Source organism: Microtus pennsylvanicus, chromosome 13 (assembly GCF_037038515.1).
Source record: "Microtus pennsylvanicus isolate mMicPen1 chromosome 13, mMicPen1.hap1, whole genome shotgun sequence".
Lineage (NCBI taxonomy): Eukaryota > Metazoa > Chordata > Mammalia > Rodentia > Cricetidae > Microtus > Microtus pennsylvanicus.
In genome coordinates this window covers 373,392-385,907 of record NC_134591.1, presented here as the reverse complement: position 1 = coordinate 385,907, position 12,516 = coordinate 373,392, and the positions used below count along the sequence as shown (strand labels likewise).

The following is a 12,516-nucleotide window of genomic DNA, read 5'->3' as shown; positions in this document are numbered from 1 at the left end:
CTCTGAGTTTGAAGCCAGCCTGGTATATAGAGCAACTTTCAGGACATCTAGGGCTACACAGACAAATCTTGTATTCAGAAATAAACAAACAAAAGTGAAAACTGTAGGCTACCAAACTGTCTTAGCATCAAATAGCAGGTAATTCTACTGAATCTAATGTGATTTAGTGATAGAGTTTATAATGGTAGGGAAGTCATGACAGCAAAAGAAGAAAGCTGACCAATTAGTTTCAACCACAACATAGCAGGCACAAAGAACAGGGAATGGGTTGAGGCTATAGAAACTCATATCACGTGTCCAATGAGGAATTTCATCCAGAAAGGCTCATCCTCCTACTGGATTCACAAGCAATCAAATGAAAGTTGCCAAGAAAAGAGACATGTTCAAATACATCTTCCTATATGGGAGGTTTTTATTCAATCAATTACATCCTGACCTGGGTCACTATAGGCTCATGGTCACCAATGAAGAAAAATGCATTTAGGGTTACAGTTGGGAATCACTTTGCTTACGCCTTCCATAAGTTGAATGCTTATGTGAATGGAGTCTTACCCTTAGAGCACCTTGCTAGGCTTCCATTCCATAGCAAGGTCCTTCTCTATAATGGTGATAAAATCCTTGAAAATCCCAGCCTGTTCCAGTAATTGACTGCCATAAGAAACTGCCTTTTCATTTTCATTTATTTCTGCCCCACTTGTTTTTTTTCCACTATGGTCTTGAATGAATCATCAGTAATAACCATCCACCACATTCAATATTCCATTTAAGAAATTAGCTCATATTTTTAAATTCTGCTTTACTAAATTTCCAGGTCACAGGCAGAAAAAGACATATTTTGGAGCCAAAATATCACACAAATGACCTCTACCTTAATCAATTTCAACTGAAATTCTATGATTTCAATCTCCACTTTCTATCATTTCTCTTAACATTTCCATCTTTCTGATCCTACAAGAAAAGCTAATTAATTCTGTGTACTACTTTCTATTTTTTTGCCACCTAAAGTTTTGATATCTTCTATACTCTTCCAAGGGACATCATTCCCAGGTTCTGCCTAGCAACAATATTACTTCTGGTTTTCCATTTCTTGTTCTAACTTGCATTTATGTTGCTCTGATTAAATCTTTTAATGAAAAGCAGCTCAGGCAATGAGTGGGGGTATTTTGGCTTCATCATTTTGGGAGCCTAGGATAGAAAAGCAAGCTAATAGTTGAAGGCAAAAATACATGGACAAAGATTGTTTCCTGGCTTTCTCTCTTGCCTAGTCAGATTGGTGCCTTTTGTATCCCAAGCCCGCTTTCTTAGAGATATTGCAACCCACAGTGGAGGAGCCATCACACATCAATCATCAATCAACACAATCTCTCTCAGATATAGTAGTTTATGGCTTTTATGAACAAAGCCACCATGAACACAGTTGAGCAAATGTCCTTGTGGTAGGATCTTTTGGGTATATGTTCAAGAGTGGTATACATTGGTCTTGAGGTAGATTGACTCCCAATTTCCTGAGGACTGCATATTAATTTCCACATTGGCTGTACAAGTTTGTACTTGCAACAGCAATGAATCCCCTTGCCAGCATTAGCTGTCACTTGTGTTATGGATCTTAACAGTTCTAAGACTTGTAAGATGAAATCTCAAAGTAGTTTTGATATTCATTTCCCTAATGGCTAAGGATGTTGAACATGTCTTCAGGTGTTTCTCAGTCACTTTAGATTCCTTTACTGAGAATTCTGTTTAGAGGTGTTCCCCATTATAATTGGATTATTTGGTTTGTTGTTGTCTAGTTTCTTGAGTTCTTTAATATCCTAGGTGAGGAAACACAGAATCACATAGATAAACATGGCATGTATTTACTTATGGGTGGATATTACCAGTTAAAGTATAATCACAGTAATCACAGTTAATCACAGTACACTCCATAGACACAGAAAGGCTAAGTAACAAGAACAGCTCTACGGGAGATGAATGCATCTCGTTGGTAAGAAGAAATAAAACAGATTTTATGGGTGCACTGGAGGCAGGTGGGGATGGGAACAGGAAGGATCAGGTGAGTGAAAAAAAGACAGGTGGGGAGAAGACAGGGAGAGATAACTGGAATAGGGGAACTTTTAACAGGGGATGTGGAAACAGTGTAGCGAAAACTTTCTGGAACCTATAAAGGTAACCCTAGTGAGGACTCCTAGTATGCAAGAGGAGGTTGAACTAGCCATCTTCTGTAACCACATAAGGCTACCAGTGGAACTGTGACACCAAGCCAACCACAAAACATTCAACCCACACTTGTACTACCTGCAAGATACGCTGGGGCACTGGTGACTCAGAACTTGCTTAGTGGCCAATAGATGACTGGTCTAACTTGAAGCTCATACTGTGAGAGGAAGTCCATAACTGACACTGCCTACATGGCCAGGAGCTGGAACTTGAATGGCTCAGAGAACAAGGGTAGAACCAAATACAGTTGACCAAGAAAAAATATCAATGAAATGATTCATAACTATTTTCTGCTATTATCATAGATTGCTGTTTAGCTTAATTGTTATTAAAGAGGCTTCTTCCAGGGGCTGATGCAAGCCCATGCAGAGATCCCTACAAACAAAAAGTAGGAAGGAGTATGGAGAGAACTACTACCAAATTCCCAAATATTGTTTATAAACATTTGTTTACATTTAAAGGAGCCATGAAATAGAGATAATACTTTGCATTTGCATAGATTTTGACCTATTGATAAAAATTTAAGGTCAATTTTGTTTATATATATATATGTTCTTGTTTAAGGTATTATATTTGTGCAGCTCATTTAAAGATGCAATACAAATTAGACCCCCCCCCCCAAGCCTGCCCTGTTGTCTGCAAGATCCTTGGCTCAGGAATAGTTTCCTGCTCCTGCACCAAGGCTACCCAACCAGAGGGGTGAGTGCCTGCCTATCAGGCAGGCCTGAAGGTCCCCTGCAAGGGAGCGAGGGCACTTTCACCTTGTGCTGCAGGGTCTCCTGTGTTCTATTCGACCCCGCCCTGCTTCCCACGTTAGCCCTTCTGTCCGTGGGTCTTTAGGCTACCAGGCTTCCCTGTTTCAGTGCTGAGGAGTTCCATCTGGATGGTGCTGAGGACTTCCATACAGACAGGAACAGTTCCTGCTTCTACACTGAGGAGATCCACCCAGAGATTCAGTCACAGCAAAGACTGAACCAAGACACCAGGCCTCTCCTGGCTCCATTTGAAGGAAGTGATGGGCAGGCACCAATGCAAGAATTCCTCCAACAACCTGAAAGGCAACATGACATCACCAGAATCCAGGGATCGCAAAACAAGAAGAACTGAACACCCTACTCCAGAAGAAATAGAAGAAATCGACTTTAAATGGAACTATATGAAAATAATAGAGGACCTTAAACAGGAGGTGAAAAACTGCCCTAAAGAAATAGAGATGACAAACAAAAAGGTAGAGGAAATGAATAAATCTCTCCAAGATACCCAAGAAAAACAAGAGAAACAAGAAAAAGCAATCAAACAGGTAAGGGAAACGGTTCAAGACTTGAAGAATGAAATGGAGGTAATGAAGAAAACCAAACCAAGGAAGGCAGGAGATGGAAAATCTGGGTAAACGAACAGGAACTACTGAGACAAGTATTACCAACAGAATACAAGAGATAGAAGAAAGAATCTCAGACACTGATGATACCACAGAGAAAATAAATGCACTGATCAAGGAAAACAGCAAATACAACAAATTCTCATCACAAAACATTCAGGAAATCTGGGTCACAATAAAATGACCAAATCAAAGAATAATAGGGGTAGAAGAAGGAGAAGTACAGATTAACGGTCCAGAAAATATATTTAATAAAATTATAGAAGAAAACTTTCCCAACCTAAAGAAAGTTATTCCTATGAAGGTTCAAGAACCATAGAGAAATAGACTGGATAAAAAAAATCTCCATATAAGAATTAAAACTCAAAACATACAGAATAAAGAAAGAATATTAAGAGCTGCAAAGGAAAAAGGTCAAATTACTTAAAAAGGTAAACCTATTAGACTTACACCTGACTTCTCTATGGAAACCATGAAAGCCAGAAGGTCCTAGATAGATGTACTGCAGACACTAAGAGACCATGGATACAAGCCTAGACTATGTTCCTGTGACAAAAGTTCTTCCCAGACACACAGCTCATTGACATAAAAGCCTAGCCCAGGAACAGCTGCAGGCAGTTGAAGTAGTTTTGGGAAGACAGGCTCATCCTGTATTGGATGTAGTGGCATTTCATTTATGTTGTAATATATAAAGCTTGCCTGAAGTTCAAAGAGTAAAACAGCCCCATTGGTCAGTCTTACTGACCAGGCAGTGGTAACACACACCTTTAATCCCAGTAGCCATACTAGCTGCTATAGAAACCAGTCCTAGAAAGGAATATAATATAATATAATATAATATAATATAATATAATATAATATCCCCAATTTCTCCAAGATTTTATTACTCATGTTCCAGTTGGACAGTCACAGCTTGGAAAGCTTAGAGAAAGCACTGCCATCATAAGGGGATGAAGAGGAGGGAGGGGTTCAGGCTCCGGTGGCAGCTGCTGGGGAACAGGAGGTGAGGTGGCAACACTCTGAGAAGCCCTTTCCTCATCATGGACTTAGAGAAGATGATCAGTCTAAGCCTCTACTGATTTAAGGCTTATTCCAGGAAACCCCAAATCTGCCTCTACCTATGCAGCCCACAGGCAGTGATGCATACACACAACAGAAAGGCCAGATGATGCCCGAGTAGGCAAGGGAGGCCAGGCAAGCATAGTGTTTTAATAAATGTGTCTTCTAGAGGCTTTCAACATACTCAGACCTATGGGACACTATGAAAGCAGTGCTAAGAGGAAAGTTCATAGCACTAAATACCCACTTAAAGAAAATGGAGAGCCGGGCGGTGGTGGCGCACGCCTTTAATCCCAGCACTCGGGAGGCAGAGGCAGGCGGATCTCTGTGAGTTCGAGGCCAGCCTGGTCTACAAGAGCTAGTTCCAGGACAGGAACCAAAAAGCTACGGAGAAACCCTGTCTCAAAAAAGAAAAAAAAAAAGAAAATGGAGAAAGCAAACATTGGAGACTTAACAGCCCACCTGAAAGCTCTAGAAAAAATGAAACAGACTTACCTAGGAGGAGTAGAAGACTGGAAATAATCAAACTGAGGGCTGAAATCAACAAAATAGAAACACAGAAAACAATCCAAAGAATCAATGAAACAAAAAGCTGGTTCTTGGAGAAAAAATCAACAAGATTGATAAATCCCTATCCAAACTAGTTAAACGACAGAGAGAGAACATGCAAATTAAGATCAGAATGAAAAGAGGGACATAACCACAGACACAGAGGAAATTCAGAGAATCATTAGATCTTACTACAAAAGCCTGTATGCCACAAAATTGGAAAATGTAAAAGAAATGGACATTTTTTTAGATAAGTACCATATACCAAAGTTGAACCAGGACCAGGTGAACAATGTAAATAGACCGAGAGTTGTGCAGAATTAGAAGCTGTTATCAAAAACCTCCCTACCAAAAAAAGCCCAGGTTCAGAGGGTTTCAATGCAGAATTCTACCAGAACTTCCAAGAAGACCTAATACCTATACTCCTTAATGTATTTCACAACGTAGAAACAGAAGAGTCATTGCCAAATTCCTTTTATGAAGCTACAGTTACCCTGATACCAAAATGACACAAAGACTCAACCAAGAAAGAGAATTACAGGCTAATCTCACTCATGAACATCGATGCAAAAATTCTCAATAAAATGCTGGCAAGCCGAATCCAAGAACACATTAGAAAAATTATCCATTATGATCAAATAGGCTTCATCCCAGGTCTGCAGAACTGGTTAGACATATGAAAATCTATCACTGTAATCCGGCATATAAATAAACTGAAAGAAAAAGCCATATGATCATTTCATTAGATGGTGAAAAAGCATTTGACAAAATTCAACATCCGTTTATGATAAAGGTCTTGGAGAGATTAGGGATACAGTGGTCATACCAGTTAGTTCCTTGGGCAACTGAGGAGAGGGAACCTGAAATGGCACTATCCTATAGCCATACTGATGAATATCTTGCATATAACCATAGAACCTTCATCTGGTGATGGTTGGAGATAGAGACAGAGACTCACATTGGAGCACTGGACTGAGGTCCCAAGGTCAAAATGAGGAGGAGAAGGAGGAAGAACATGAGCAAGGAGTCAGGACTGCAAGGGGTGCACCCACACACTGTGTCAGTGGGGCTGATCTGTTGGGAGCTCACCAAGGCCAGCTGGACTGGGACTGAATAAGCATGGAATAAAACCGGACTCTCTGAACATGGCGGACAATGAGAGCTGATGAGAAGCCAAGGAAAATGGCACTGGGTTTTGATCCTACTGCATGAACTGGCTTTGTGGGAGCCTAGCCTGTGTGAATGCTCACCTTCCTAGACCTGGATGGAGGGGGGGGACCTTGGACTTCCCACAGGGCAGGGAACCCTGACTGCTCTTTGGACTGGAGAGGGGGAGGGGTGTGGGGGTAGGGAGAGAGGAGGGGAAGAAGGGGGAGGAGGGGGAGGGAAATGGGAGGTGGGGAGAAGGCAGAATTTTTTTCAATAAAATAAATAAAAGGAAATACAAATTAATAGATTGTCTTTTATAACAGTTAAACTTTTAGTCATGTTAGGCTTTCTAGAAGTACAGAGATATATTTCAGATGGGATAAGTATTCTTTAAATCTTTCAAAGACATACATAATATGGCATTTAAAATGTTTTAAAAACTTAGGACTTTTCATGACAGTGAGCCACATCTGCCTCTGGCAGCACATATTATTTCAGAGAGGTTGATGGGCATTAAAGAATCTCATTATGGAATTTGCCTTCAATGTGACTAGCCATTTGGGCAAGAAACTTCTGCTGGAATTGCTTCATGGTATGTTTTATAAACTGGACACTCAGGACCCACAGAAAAATGACTGCTAAAGTTGCCTAAAGAAGGTGAGAAAGTCATTCAAAGTTCCTGCTCCATGCAAGAGTCTGCCAGACATTCTGCAGGATCCACAAAAAAAGGTGACTAACAAACTGCCAATATAGGCAGAACTGTCTTTGAAATTTCCTGCTTCATGGAAAAGTCTGCCAGACACTATGGGCCTATAGGCTGGAGATGGATGTCCCACTGTTACAGAAGAACTTTGGGTGACTGTCCAGGCAGCAAGATGTCTTTGTCAATTCTAGAGTTTTAGAAGTTGCTTACAACGTACTTCCTGTTTACTTAGGTAGTAGTATATCCTTCTGGATTCTTTGATGGAGTTGAAGAAAGAGACAGTTTTATAATTATAAAAAAATAGATTAGACATAAAACCTTAGACTCAAAAAGATGGAATAGATGATATAGTATTTTTCTTAACTTGCCAAGTGTAAAGGGACTAAATATTGTAACTCTAATTCTTGCTGGATAATGGTTTCATTATATGTAATCTTGTTATGTCAAAATCGAAACCTTCCTTTTTATTTAGACAGAAAATAGGAGGTGATGTGCGATTCCTCCTGTATGCTATGAAGATGTTTTATTACCATTGGTTAATAAAGAAGCTACTTTGGGCTTATGGCTTCACAGAATAGAACAAGTGGAAATTCCAAGCAGAGATAAAGGAGAAAAGAAGACAGAGTCAGGGAGATGCCATGTAGCTGCCGAAGGAGAAAGATGCTGGATGGAACCTTACTGGTAGGCCACAGTCATGTGATGACACAAAGATTAATAGAAATAGGTTAATTTTAGATGTAAGAGTTACTTAATAAAAAGCCTAAGCTATTGGCTAAGCAGTCTTGTAATTAAAATAATTTTTTATAATTATTGCAAGCCTAGGCACCTGTATACACCAGGATATAATAAAATTTGCAAGCTATACAGTGTACACAAGATTAATGTTTAAATTGAATTGTCATGTTAAACTTTCATGATTCCTTGACTACTAAGGGATCATACAAAGAAACACAAATCAGCCTGAACGTTTCACTATCTGAGGGAATTCAACTGGAACTGAAAAACCTATGACACAGGTCTCTCAAGGAAGTTAGGTCAGGCCAACTCCATGGTTCCCTGCAGAGCTTACAACCCACAAAAATTTTATGACTTTGACCTCCACTCTCTGCCATTACTCTCAACATTTCCATCTTCTAGGTCCCAAAAGAACAGCTGATTAGGCTTTTTGTTCAGTTTTATGATATCTGTAGCATTCTTATAACAGTCAACATTCCAAAGTCTTTTGCAGCACTTGAGTCCCATTTTTGTTCCAACTTTCTTCTCTGTTGCTGCTATTACATTATCTAATCAAAAGCAACTCAGGTAATGAGTAAGTTTATTTGGTTGTTAACCCTATTTCACAATTCTTAATTATGGGAGCTTAAAGCGGATACTCAAGCTAAAAATAATAGCTAAAGGCAAAACATGTGGAACAATTATTTTCTGGCTTTCTCTCTTGTTTTGTCAGTGTCTTGTGCTTAGCTAGCTCTTCTATCTATCCCAGAGCTGCTTGCTCAGGGATATTGCCAACACAGTGGAAAAACCTTCCCATATCAATCAAAACCAACACAATCTCTCTCAGACAATTTAATCAGACATTCTGATCTAGGAATACCCTAATTGGTGTTTTCTCAGATCACTCTAAGCTATGTCATGCTGATAGCTGAGGCTAATTAAGAGAAAAAGACAATATTATACAAAAATATTTTAAAGATCTAAAGGCAATGTACTAATAGCATCAGTCACTTGACCAGCAAAAACACAAACATGAAGATAGATATGCCAGAAAATGGAAAATGGCAAACATATAAGATAAAGAAGAAAAAACTAGTACTGTCTCTCCACAGAAACTTCCCAAACCAATAAAAACTCAAGGAACTAATAACATGAGAAATTTTTTGAATACAAAGTTAGTGAGACCATTATTTTCCAGAAATGAAGAATATTCTTAAATAACAATTAATAAAATCAATAACATAGATGACAAAGACACAAAGACATATTGTGCTCCTTTAAATAAAAACTACAAGATTTTAACCAAAATCAAACTCTAAGAAATCACTGACCAGCACTCATCCTATAGACTTCAGTTCTCTCTCCTTTAACAATAACAAAAAATGGCTTGGGTGAGGAGGGATGTTCCACCAAAATTGGAGAGATTCCCTTGAAACCTTCTCATGTCTTAACTTCGTAGAAAATAGTTTTGACTACTAAAAGGATCTCATTATCTTATAGTAAGGAATAGGATGTCTCCTAGGGTCACTTAGACACCATTTGTATCCCATGATTGATAATTGCCTGTAAGTCTGCAATCAGAGTGAGGAAATGAAAACATTTTTAAACAAAATGCAAGATAACAGATTTTTTAAAGAATCAGTGTACACCTAAAGCAACTTGTTTTACTTTAATTGCTTTATAAGTCAAAAGTACTTTTGAAAACAAGTTTATTGTTATTTTTTGCATATATTTTACATGAGTTAGAATATCTTCCATATGTATGCAGGTGACATACAAAAAAGAAGGGTTCAGATGCTTTGGATCTGAAATGGAAGAGTTATGAGCCTAACAACTTGAGTTAGGTATCTGAACATAGGTCTTCTCCAAAATGAGTATGTGATGAGCCATCTGCCAACATCCCCATAATGGCTTTTATCAAATAAACCAAAAGTCTCTCAGATTAACAATAATAGCAACAAAACCAAAATAAATAAAGAAGTAAATAAATGACCCTTGGAAACATGATGCATCAAAATTAAGATGATGTGTGTGGTAAATTTGCATGATAAATACATTAAAATGACAATGCAAAACAATTTATAACAGGAAAACTGATTACAAAGTTATATTCATAGTGGAAACACCCAGAGTAATCAGTGGGATTATGAAAAAATAGTACACAAATTGACATAATATGAATTCTTGCTGGGTTGTGGTGATGCACACTTTAATCTCAGCACACGGGAGGCAGAGACACGTGGATCTTTGTGAGTTCAAAGTCAGATGGTCTACAGAGCAAGTTCCAGGACAGGCTCCAAAGCTACAGAGAAACCCTGTCTTGGGGGGAAAAAGCAACAACAATCAAGAATGTGTACAATATTTGAGAAAGAATAAAGGAGATGGAGAGAAAAAGAAGAGAGAATAGGCAGAAAAATATCATTAACTATTAATAAAAAGACCAAAGAAAACTTAGAAGACATGTGATCTTAAAAAATGTTACTCGCCTACCTATGATTCTATGTGTAGAGAAATTAAATAAATAAAGACTTCACAATTTTCACAAAACTACCTCAAAATGACCCATAAACTCTTCTTTCTGACCCTACAGCTACTGGTATTTGTTCCAAACAGCGAGGCCCCATGCTCTAGAGACCTCTCCTTCGGTCTTGTTATGTTTTCAGGTAAACCCAGTCTCACTGATGCCCAATACCAAAGCAATATAGTATAATTTCTGCTTCCTGTCACATGGATTATGGCACAAGATATAGATTCTGCCCTATCTACCTGCCCAACACCATACACACCTAAGAAACCTCTGCAGCTCAGAAACTCTTTTTGTCACCTGGAACTAAATATCACTGAATGACATCATTGTGGCTAGTAGTATCAGACAAATTAGAAACATTTTAATCATGTATTGCTAAAAGACAGTCAACATCACCATAGTTCTGCCAGCTTTTAAATTATTTGAAACATTTATAAGACAAACTTGAAAGTAGAATGTAATATTCAGAACTTCTAGAAATAAAACTATAAGTTTTCAAATCTGTCTTCCCACTGCACACCAAAAGCATGACTCTGTGTGTACACTGGACAGTGATATTACAAGTATAATATTCTACCTTGCCGGGGCTGCAGAGTGTCCCTCTTCCCAGGAAATCCATATACAGGGAGGCACAGAGGACAACGACCACTGCCCAGGTCATTACATAGGGCAACAGAACCACAGCCTGGCTCATGGTCCATCCAAATCCCAGCAGAAATGACAGTTCAACAGACCTTCTCTGAACACCCTATACTCACCATGGCATAGCTTGTGGTATTCCTAGGGCTGGAGAGATGGCTCAGTGGTTAAGAGCACTGACTGCTTTTCCAGAGGTCCTGAGTTCAATTCCCAGCAACCACATGGTGGCTCACAACCATCTGTAATGAGATCTGGTGTCCTCTTCTGACATGTGGGCATACATGGAGGCAGATTTTTGTATGCAAAATAAAAATAAATAAATCTTTAAAAAACAAAATAGTATAGTTAAAAAAACTCACTTCAATAAAAGTAGAAAAGAATCCTGAAAAGAACCTGCAAGAAACCTGCCACTATTATACCTGATTGCTAAGACTTTCAAGAATCTCTCCTTGGCTAGGGCCATTCATCTTGGCCTCAGAATATTGTCAGCTCCCCTACTGGGTGATCAAAGATCAAATGACTCAGATAGCACAGTACTTCCTGTTCTGTCCTTCCAGCCCAGTGGTCAGGGCCCTAGATAGAAAGTGAGTAATTTAGTAGATAATCCTCCACTTTCAAAGAGCATATCCTGTTCCTCATCCAAAGCACAGGGTCTTTTGTGTGCACATCCTATTACACACTCAATGTGCACTGCAGCCAACCCATTGCCTCATACCTGGGAAATCTTGCAGCGAAACACAGGTCACATTTACAACTGCTATTAAAGACAAGTGGGCCATGAATTAGAAGACACTGAGGGATTGTGGTAAGTCTTGGGAACAGGCAAGAGAATGTGGATACAATACTGGAAAGAACCTGTAAACTATCTCCTGCTGGTGCTCCTAATTGCCAACCAGAGTCCCTCATTAGCTAGGACCACCCAGCTGGGCTTCCAGACATTGGCAGTTACCCTACTGGGAGAGCAGAAATCAAATGTCTTAGAAAGCAAAAATCCTCCAGGTTTGTCCTTCCACACTATGGTCAGACAAGATACTAATCTGGAAATTTTGTAGTTTAGTAAAATCTTCCATTTTCCCAGAGCACTTCCTGTTCCTCCTCCAAGGCACATGGTCCTATATGTACACTTTCCATTACACACTCAAGGTCCAGAGTAGCCAACCCCTTACTTCATAGCTGGGAGGTCTTGCAAACAAACACAGGTCACAAACAGTAATTGTTATTAAACAAAAAGAAGCCATGAGAATTAGAACACAACAAAGGGTCTATGGGAGGGCTTAGAGGCAGGAAAGAGATAGTGGAAATAATGTATTTATAATCCTGAAAAATTCTGTTAAAAAGTTGAAACAGATTTTATGGTCATGTGCCCCAGAGACCAGGGATTTGTATCAGAGCACACGAAGTGCTACTCACATCATTTCTCTCACAGTATACATCTTAAACCTAGAAAATAAATCATGGTAGGCAGGGCCACACCATTTTATCCAGCTCTTCTATTTTACTTGAACTACTGTAACTACAGTAATTTGCTTTAATGATAAGTTAATTTCTTTATATAGATTCTTGTATGCATGGTCTGTGGACCCA

The 12,516-nt window shown here is 39.0% G+C and overlaps 1 long non-coding RNA gene across 1 annotated transcript in view; it reads right to left on the bottom strand.

The window, feature by feature from the left end:
- Window positions 1-11,141, bottom strand: part of LOC142833447 (uncharacterized) — a 40,984-nt gene extending 29,843 nt beyond the window's left edge. The window contains exon 1 of the long non-coding RNA XR_012907409.1: window positions 11,052-11,141. This is a non-coding gene — a long non-coding RNA (uncharacterized LOC142833447). The remainder of the gene's footprint in view (window positions 1-11,051) is intronic.
- Window positions 11,142-12,516: the final 1,375 nt, after the last annotated feature.